Source organism: Hordeum vulgare, chromosome 3H, assembly GCF_904849725.1.
Source record: "Hordeum vulgare subsp. vulgare chromosome 3H, MorexV3_pseudomolecules_assembly, whole genome shotgun sequence".
In the NCBI taxonomy this organism is placed as follows: domain Eukaryota; kingdom Viridiplantae; phylum Streptophyta; class Magnoliopsida; order Poales; family Poaceae; genus Hordeum; species Hordeum vulgare.
This window is the reverse complement of record NC_058520.1, coordinates 368,229,154-368,236,197: the sequence shown is the minus strand read 5'-3', so window position 1 is coordinate 368,236,197 and position 7,044 is coordinate 368,229,154.

The following is a 7,044-nucleotide window of genomic DNA, read 5'->3' as shown; positions in this document are numbered from 1 at the left end:
CTCGGCTAATGCTACTCACCTGATTCGGTGGAGGGTTGTCCGCGCTGTAAGGCGTCACTCGGCGGGCTCCTTTGGGGTTCTCACAGGGACCCGTGATTTGGAGCACCCACGAGGTCACCTTCTCCTCGAGTATGCCCTCCACGTTGGTCCGAGTGGAATCCTCAGGCCCTGTGTAGTGCCACATAGCATGGTCGCGGGCCTGCAGAGGCTGGATTCGCCGACCGATGAAGACTTCGAGCAGGTCAATACCGGTGACCCCCCTCCTGACAACATCCACGAGCGCCTCGACCAAAGGCTGTATGTCGTTCTTCTCGGCTTTCGATAGGGCGAGTTGCTTGGGCGGAGCAGGACGGTCTAGACTAAACGGAGGCAGCCCAGTCGACGCATTCGGACAGGCTATGTCTTGGCAGTAGAACCACGTCGACTGTCAGTTCCTAACCGACTCGCTCAACTGGAGAGCAGGGTAGCTGCTCCGACTCTTCTTCTGAAACCCTAAAACCCCGCAGAGCTGGAGGAGATGCGTCTTGTCATCCGACTGACTAAGACGTTTGATGGTTTGAGAGCGAGCGGAGAAGATATGTTTGAATAAACCCCAATGGGGGGGCAACCGATAAAGCACTCGCACAAAACAATGAAGGCAGAAAGGTGGGCGATGGCATTCCGAGGGAAGTGATGGAGTTGAGCACCAAAATGATTCATGATGCCTTTGAAGAAGGGATGCGGGGGCAGAGAAAAACCTCTGCGAACATGGCTGAGGAGCAAGACGCGCTCCCCCTCCCGTGGCGCCGGCTCGACCTCGTCGTCCGCCGGCAGCCTCCAGGACTTATGCACGAGCAGGTCGTGCTCTACCAGCTCCAGCAGGTCCCCCTCCGTCACCGTGGAGGGGAGAAAGTCTCCCTGGATCCCCCCCGCCGGCAACGGCCGCTGCCGCCGCTGAGCAGCCGCCGCCTTGTTCTTCTTCTTCCTCGCCTCCATCTTGCTGGTCTGACCTTTGGTCATGGCGGCGATGGCGAGCTCTCGAGAAGGAGGGGAAGAGAAGGGTGTATGAGCGCAGGAGGTGGCGAGGAAGACGGAGCAGGCAAGAGCAAAGGATTCGGCGAGCGTAACCGAAGGGTCTCGTCGCCCAGAGTTAAATAGAGCACCGACTGGGTCGCTGGCGAGCGGGCCCGGAATCTTATCTGCCCAACCAGCCGCAGCGATATCAGTGGAGGAGTTGAAGGCGCGAGCATCGAGGAGTCAGGCGCTACTTGAGCGTGCTAACGTCGTCCCCGCTAAGCGCGCGGAGCCCGAAATTTGAGATCCCGGAAAATCCGCCGCTGTCAGTTGACCGGTCGCATCAAAAGATGCCGCGAAAGCACTCGGTTCCCGACAATCTGTTTCGCAAAACACCTCCACTCGGATCATTGGTCAGGAGAGATAAAATGGATAGAGGCAAGCAACGCCCAAGCCGAACCTAGTCCAGTCGGATCTGAACCTCGAGCACTGCTTCGACGTTTCAACCCCAATCCATTCGGGGACTAATGATGGGGTCATGGTCCTAGGGTAGGGTCATAGGCCTGCCCTACGTGTCCTACCCAAGGACTACCCCACACAAGGGACAGGACCTTAAGTATGCCCCGACTGAATTAAGGTGCCCCCATCATCCAGTCGGTAACAGGCCCAGAATCATCCAGTCGGAAACTAACATTCGGAGAGCACCGGGCCTACCGACTGGATACACTCGGTACGTCGTAACCTCTCTGGAGGGAAACTGCTGTACGTTTCCGGGTGCATTTACTAGCATTTAGAGCATAAGTTACCTGTAACGTATGCATTCAATCGCCACTACCCCACCCTTGAATCAGAACCATTGTGGAGGGCAGCGCACTCTATATAAGCCGCCCTCCCCCACTGGTAAAGGGGTTAGCAAATCTTTGTACTCCATATCACACTCGGTAACAAGCTCCGAGAGCACTGAGACGTAGGGCTGTTACCTCCACCACAGAGGGGCCTGAACTCATACAACCTCGCCGTAGCTAGGACTCTGCCCATCTCATTCGTACCCTACACATCTACTGTCAGGCTTATACCCACGACAGTCGTCATCGAGCCACCAGCCTTCCCGAGCTTCTGCCGCCCGCAGTCATGGCCGGCAGCTCCTCCTCGAAGAATACCTCGTTGCACGGAGCTTGGATTGGCAGTGAGATCTGCGAAGGACATATCGAGGCGCTCAGCCATCACCGGTTGTTGCCCCCGGCCTCCCAGGTGCTGGTGCGGATCCCTGGCGCCGAGACTGCCCCAACACCAGCAGAGGGAGAGATCGCGTTTTTGACGAGCACTTCTAGAGGGGCTTTGGGCTCCCGGCGAGCCCCTTCTTCTCCGAATGGCTCCACTTCTTCGGCCTACAGCCGCACCACCTGGCGCCGAACGCCATCTTGCAGCTGTCGGCCTTCGTGGTCTTGTGCGAGGGCTTCCTGGGGATCGAGCCCCGCCTCGATCTCTGGCGATGCTTGTTTTTCTTCAAGCAGCAGTCCATTGCGGTGGACAAGGCTGTGCTGGACAAGCACATCGGGCCACGCCCGATGACGCCGTGCGGAGCCGTACTGGTGCATCATCGTTCGAAGTCCGGTTTCCCCCAGCTTTCGCTGCAGGAGTCCATCAAGCAGTGGCAGAAGGGTTTCTTCTACGTGAAGAATGCCGACCCTGCCCGCGACGCCCTCAACATGCCCCCGTTCAACACTAACCCTCCGACGAAGTTGAACTGGGGGGCGAAGTTCCCGAAGATGCTTCCCGAGGTGGCGCAAATCGACGCGCACCTCGACATTTTCGAGAAAGGCGGCCTCCTTGGCCGCGACCTGCTCACCACCATGGTTACACGCAGGATCTGCCGCTGTAGAGGCGGCCCCATCTGGTCTGCCAGATGAGCGGCCGGCACGACCCCTGCCGGACATCCACCAAGAGATTCACCCCCAGCGCGGTGGCGCGAGGGGTGAACCAGATTTCCACCGCCCGCATGGATGATAGTGGGAACTGGTCGTGGGGGATGATCCCTTACTGCAGGTCACGTCCGCCTCCGGTGGTAAGCACTCTTTGTTGTTCTGTTTTTGATGTTTGTCTTCGATCGGCCGTCTCGCTGAGCTGGTCATCAAATCCTTCGTGCAGATGTTTGAGAAGCTGCAGGCAGCACTCAACCCGCCTGGCCGTGACGTGGCGACGCCTGACGCCTCAGAGATCGAGGACGAGGGCATGATTGAGTCCCGCTCTTCCTCCTCCGAAGGCTCGGAGAATGCGCTGGAGTCGGAAGGGACGGAACCGTCTGGTGAGCATCTGCGGCCCTCCATCGTAGATTGGATGGATGATGACAAGACTCATTCCTCCCTATCTGATGCAGCCTTCGAGGAAGACTCCGACGGGGTGGAGGAGGTCACGAGCCCGCCTCTGACGCGTGGACGGCGTCATAGGGCCGAGGCGGCCGGACCCGACGAGGCAGCCAGGAAGAAGGGCAAGGGTGACACAACTTCCAGGCCGACCCCTAAGCGCCCGGCGACGGGTCCTCCAGCCGGATCACGAGCATGCGGCACTAAGAAGCGTCGTGGCAGCGCTAGAAGGCAGGTGCCCATCGTCGCGGCGTAAGGGTTCCCCTCCCCTCTTTTTATTTTGTCTTGTGTGAAGCTTCGTTCCTCAAAAACATCGCCCGACAGGGAGGCGGAAGATGTGGAGGAAGACACCGCCTCCGCAGCCGAACGGGCCGGCTGGACAGCGGCTGACGCTGCCCCAGAGGGAGCTTGAGGTGCAGTCCAAGCGCCGGTGGGATGCGGTCGCGGGGAAGACGGCCGAGGGCCGGTCTCGCCCCAGCCGTGCCGAGGAGACGGCGGAGAAGTGTACGACGGCTATACATGACCCCTCCACGCGTGCTCGCGTGAAGGAGCCAGCTAGTGAGGCGGCCCCGAGGTGCGCCCCGAGGACTGAGGAGCGAGTCGGACGCCTCTGCGCTGGTGGATCTTGAGGTGATCCCTGATTCACCTAGGGCCGAGGCGGCGCCCAACGCGCCGGAACTGATCCTGGACGCGCCAGACGCGGCCCGGGATGCGCCAGGAGTGAACATGGAAGCGCCGGACGCGGCCCATCCACCTCCTGCCGAGGAGGCGGCGCCGGCCGGAATGTCAGCGGAGCCACTCGCCATGCCGGCACCTGGAGACAACACCATCGTTGTCTCCCACCACGGTCCGGCTGCTCCAGGAGCCGGTGCCAGGGTCGAAGCTGCCCGCAGGCACCATGCTCCACGGCGTCCCAGAACTGGTGTCGATGTTTGCCAGCAGCCGGTTCAAGGTGGACCAGGCGGCCCGCGTGGTGGGCGGCGATCTAGAGCGCTTGGAGGAACGCACCGGGTTAAGTGCTTTATCTTTGTCTTTGATTTTTTCTTTTCTTCTTCTTGAATCAGTGGGGGCGCGCCAGCGCACCCACTGGGTGTAGCCCCCGAGAGTCGGGTCGGTCGAGCATCGGCCGGGCCGAATCTCTTTTGAGCTTCTTCTCTTGCTTTGCTTCTTTAGTGGGGGCGCGCTAGCGCACCCACTGTGTGTAGCCCCCGAGAATCGGGCTGTTTATGACTTAAGCAGGCCGAATCTTACTTCTGCTTTTTCCTTGCTTTGTAGGATCTTTATGATGCCCAGGTGCTGGCCTACAACACGATGCGGGCTCAGAACTAGGCAGCTGATGGCCAGGTTGCCGAGCTTCAAGCCCGGCTGGGCGAGGTTGTCGTGGAGCGGGACGCCCTGCGTGACACGGACGGTCGGCTCCAGGAGCAGCTGACTCTTCTCCAAACGGAGAAGAAGGAGCTCGAGGCGGCCAGCCGGGCCAAACTGGAGCAGCTGCGCGCCTCTCTATAGGAGAAGGATGCCTCCCATACTGCCGACGTGGAACGTCTTGAGTCGCTTCGTCTCGGGGAGATGAAGCTCAAGGACGCTGCCTTGAAGGAGAAGGGGGACGCCTCGGTCCAGAAGCAGACGCAGCTGGCCAAGGCCCTGGACTCGGCGGCGGCCCTCCAGGACGAAGTCGCCCGCCTTACTCAACTGAGCAAGGTGCGGGAGCTCGAGGCCCTGGAGAGCGCCCATGAGACTGATAGCGTCTTCAATCATGAGTCTTCTCTTGTTTCGTCTTGAACTTTCTTTGCTGTCTCCTCTTCTTACTCGTTTTTGCGCCCCTGTTCCCTGTCTCAAGCCTCTTCCCTGAGACACAGGGCACAGCCGACACGACCGTTGAGGTGAGCCGCGAGGAGCGCCGCGCGGCCGGGCAGGAGATAGATGCTACCTCTGACTGGAGCGTGGAGGAGATCGGAGTGGGCCTCACGGCCCGCCTGTGCGTCCTTGGCGAGTCTGTGGCTGAGCTCCAGATCGCAGGCTCATCGATGGTGGCGGCCCTATGGCCTGATGGCGTGGAGCCGGCGTCGATGAGCCATCTCTCCTGCGGGCTTGCGGCTGGCGAGGACCGTCTTGACGCCTGGCATGCTTCGGCTGCGCGCGTTGGAGCCTACATGGCCGTGCACTTGGCCAAGTCCTGGTGCCGAATCCTGGACTTGGGCAAGCTCGTCGCTCAGCGCAACGGCTCGAAGGCGGAGCTCCAGGCCGTGGAGGAGGCGTTGCGCGTGAGGGCCAGCGACATCGCCTCGCACGCCACCTGGGATGAGCTCAACTTGGAGCGGGGCGAAGGCGGCAATGTGATCCCTGAAGATCTGCATGGCCTTCAGCCCTATGACGCCGATGGCAGCTCCGACGAGGTGGCCCATGAGGTGGAGAGTGCTGCCGCCTCCAGCGGTGCGGCGTACGCCGACTCCGGTGCGGACGGAGCCGGAAGCCCTCGCGGAGGAGACGACGCCACCACCTCGGGAGCAGTCGGCGATGGTGAAGCCACCACTTCAGGAGCAGCAGCCGGGGATACCAATGAGGCCGCAACCCCTTAGCCGGTCCTGTGTTTTCTTTTTGTTGTCTAAAATTATCTTGTCAGTCCAGCAGTTCTACCCATTGGGGGGTGTAATGAACCTCGACCGTGGGCCAATGCATTTTGAATGTATGGATTCAACATTATATTCGTATTTCCATGCGTGTTGTTTTATATCTTTATCTTTTGATTCATGTTTGACTCCTTTTTCTCCAATTCCTGTACCCCCAAGTTTCCACCCCGCCAGCCCGATAGCCGGGAGCCGATATGTGACTGGGTCGAGGTTTCTGGCCTTGAGAATACAAGACTTAGATTTTTCGAAGCCATCAAGACTTAAAGACTCAGACATAAACCATCAGAGGCCGGCTAGAATGAGATCGTAAAATGGATCAAGCCAACCCGAGCGGGCAACCTTTTTGTAGTCAAACTTTGCATGCATCCGGCCTTACCTCGCGTCCCCTCGCTAGCCGAACAGCCGGGAGCCGGTCTGTAGCTGTTACGAGGTGACCAGGGATCGGTCCGGCGTACACTATGTGTTTTTCTACAACGTAAGGAAGGCGTCCGGGCGGCTAGCGAGCCCTCGAGCTTACTAGAGCCAGCAAGGGGCTTCGGAGAGTGAGCACTCTAGATATGAACTTCAAAAGAAGCATAAGTCATGCTCTTTTCATTGCATTCATTGGAAATCCCTGAAGAGGGAGAAAGATACATATGTGCATGCTCTTTCCATGTTTGATACTTGCCTTCTAGCAATAGAACGAGCGGAGCAACGTTGCGTTCCATGGACGTTCCGTCTCCTGGCCGGAGTCATCCCTCTTGCGCTTCCTTGGCTTCTGGGCATCGATCAAGTAGTGTGCGTTGTTGTGCAATGCCCTACTGATGATGAACGGTCACTCCCATGGGGAGGAGAGCTTGTGCTGGCCTGTGGTGCGCTGGAATCTTCTAAGCACCAAGTCTCCTTCTTTGAAAGAAAGAGGCTTGATCTTCTTGCTGTGGTAGTATCTCAGCTTCTGTTGATAGATGGTCGTCCGGCTCAAGGCCAAGTCACTTGCTTCCTCGAGGAGATCCACACCATCTTCTCTTGCCTCCTTCGCCTCCATTTCGGTGTATAGGGTGACCCGAGGCGAGTCAAAC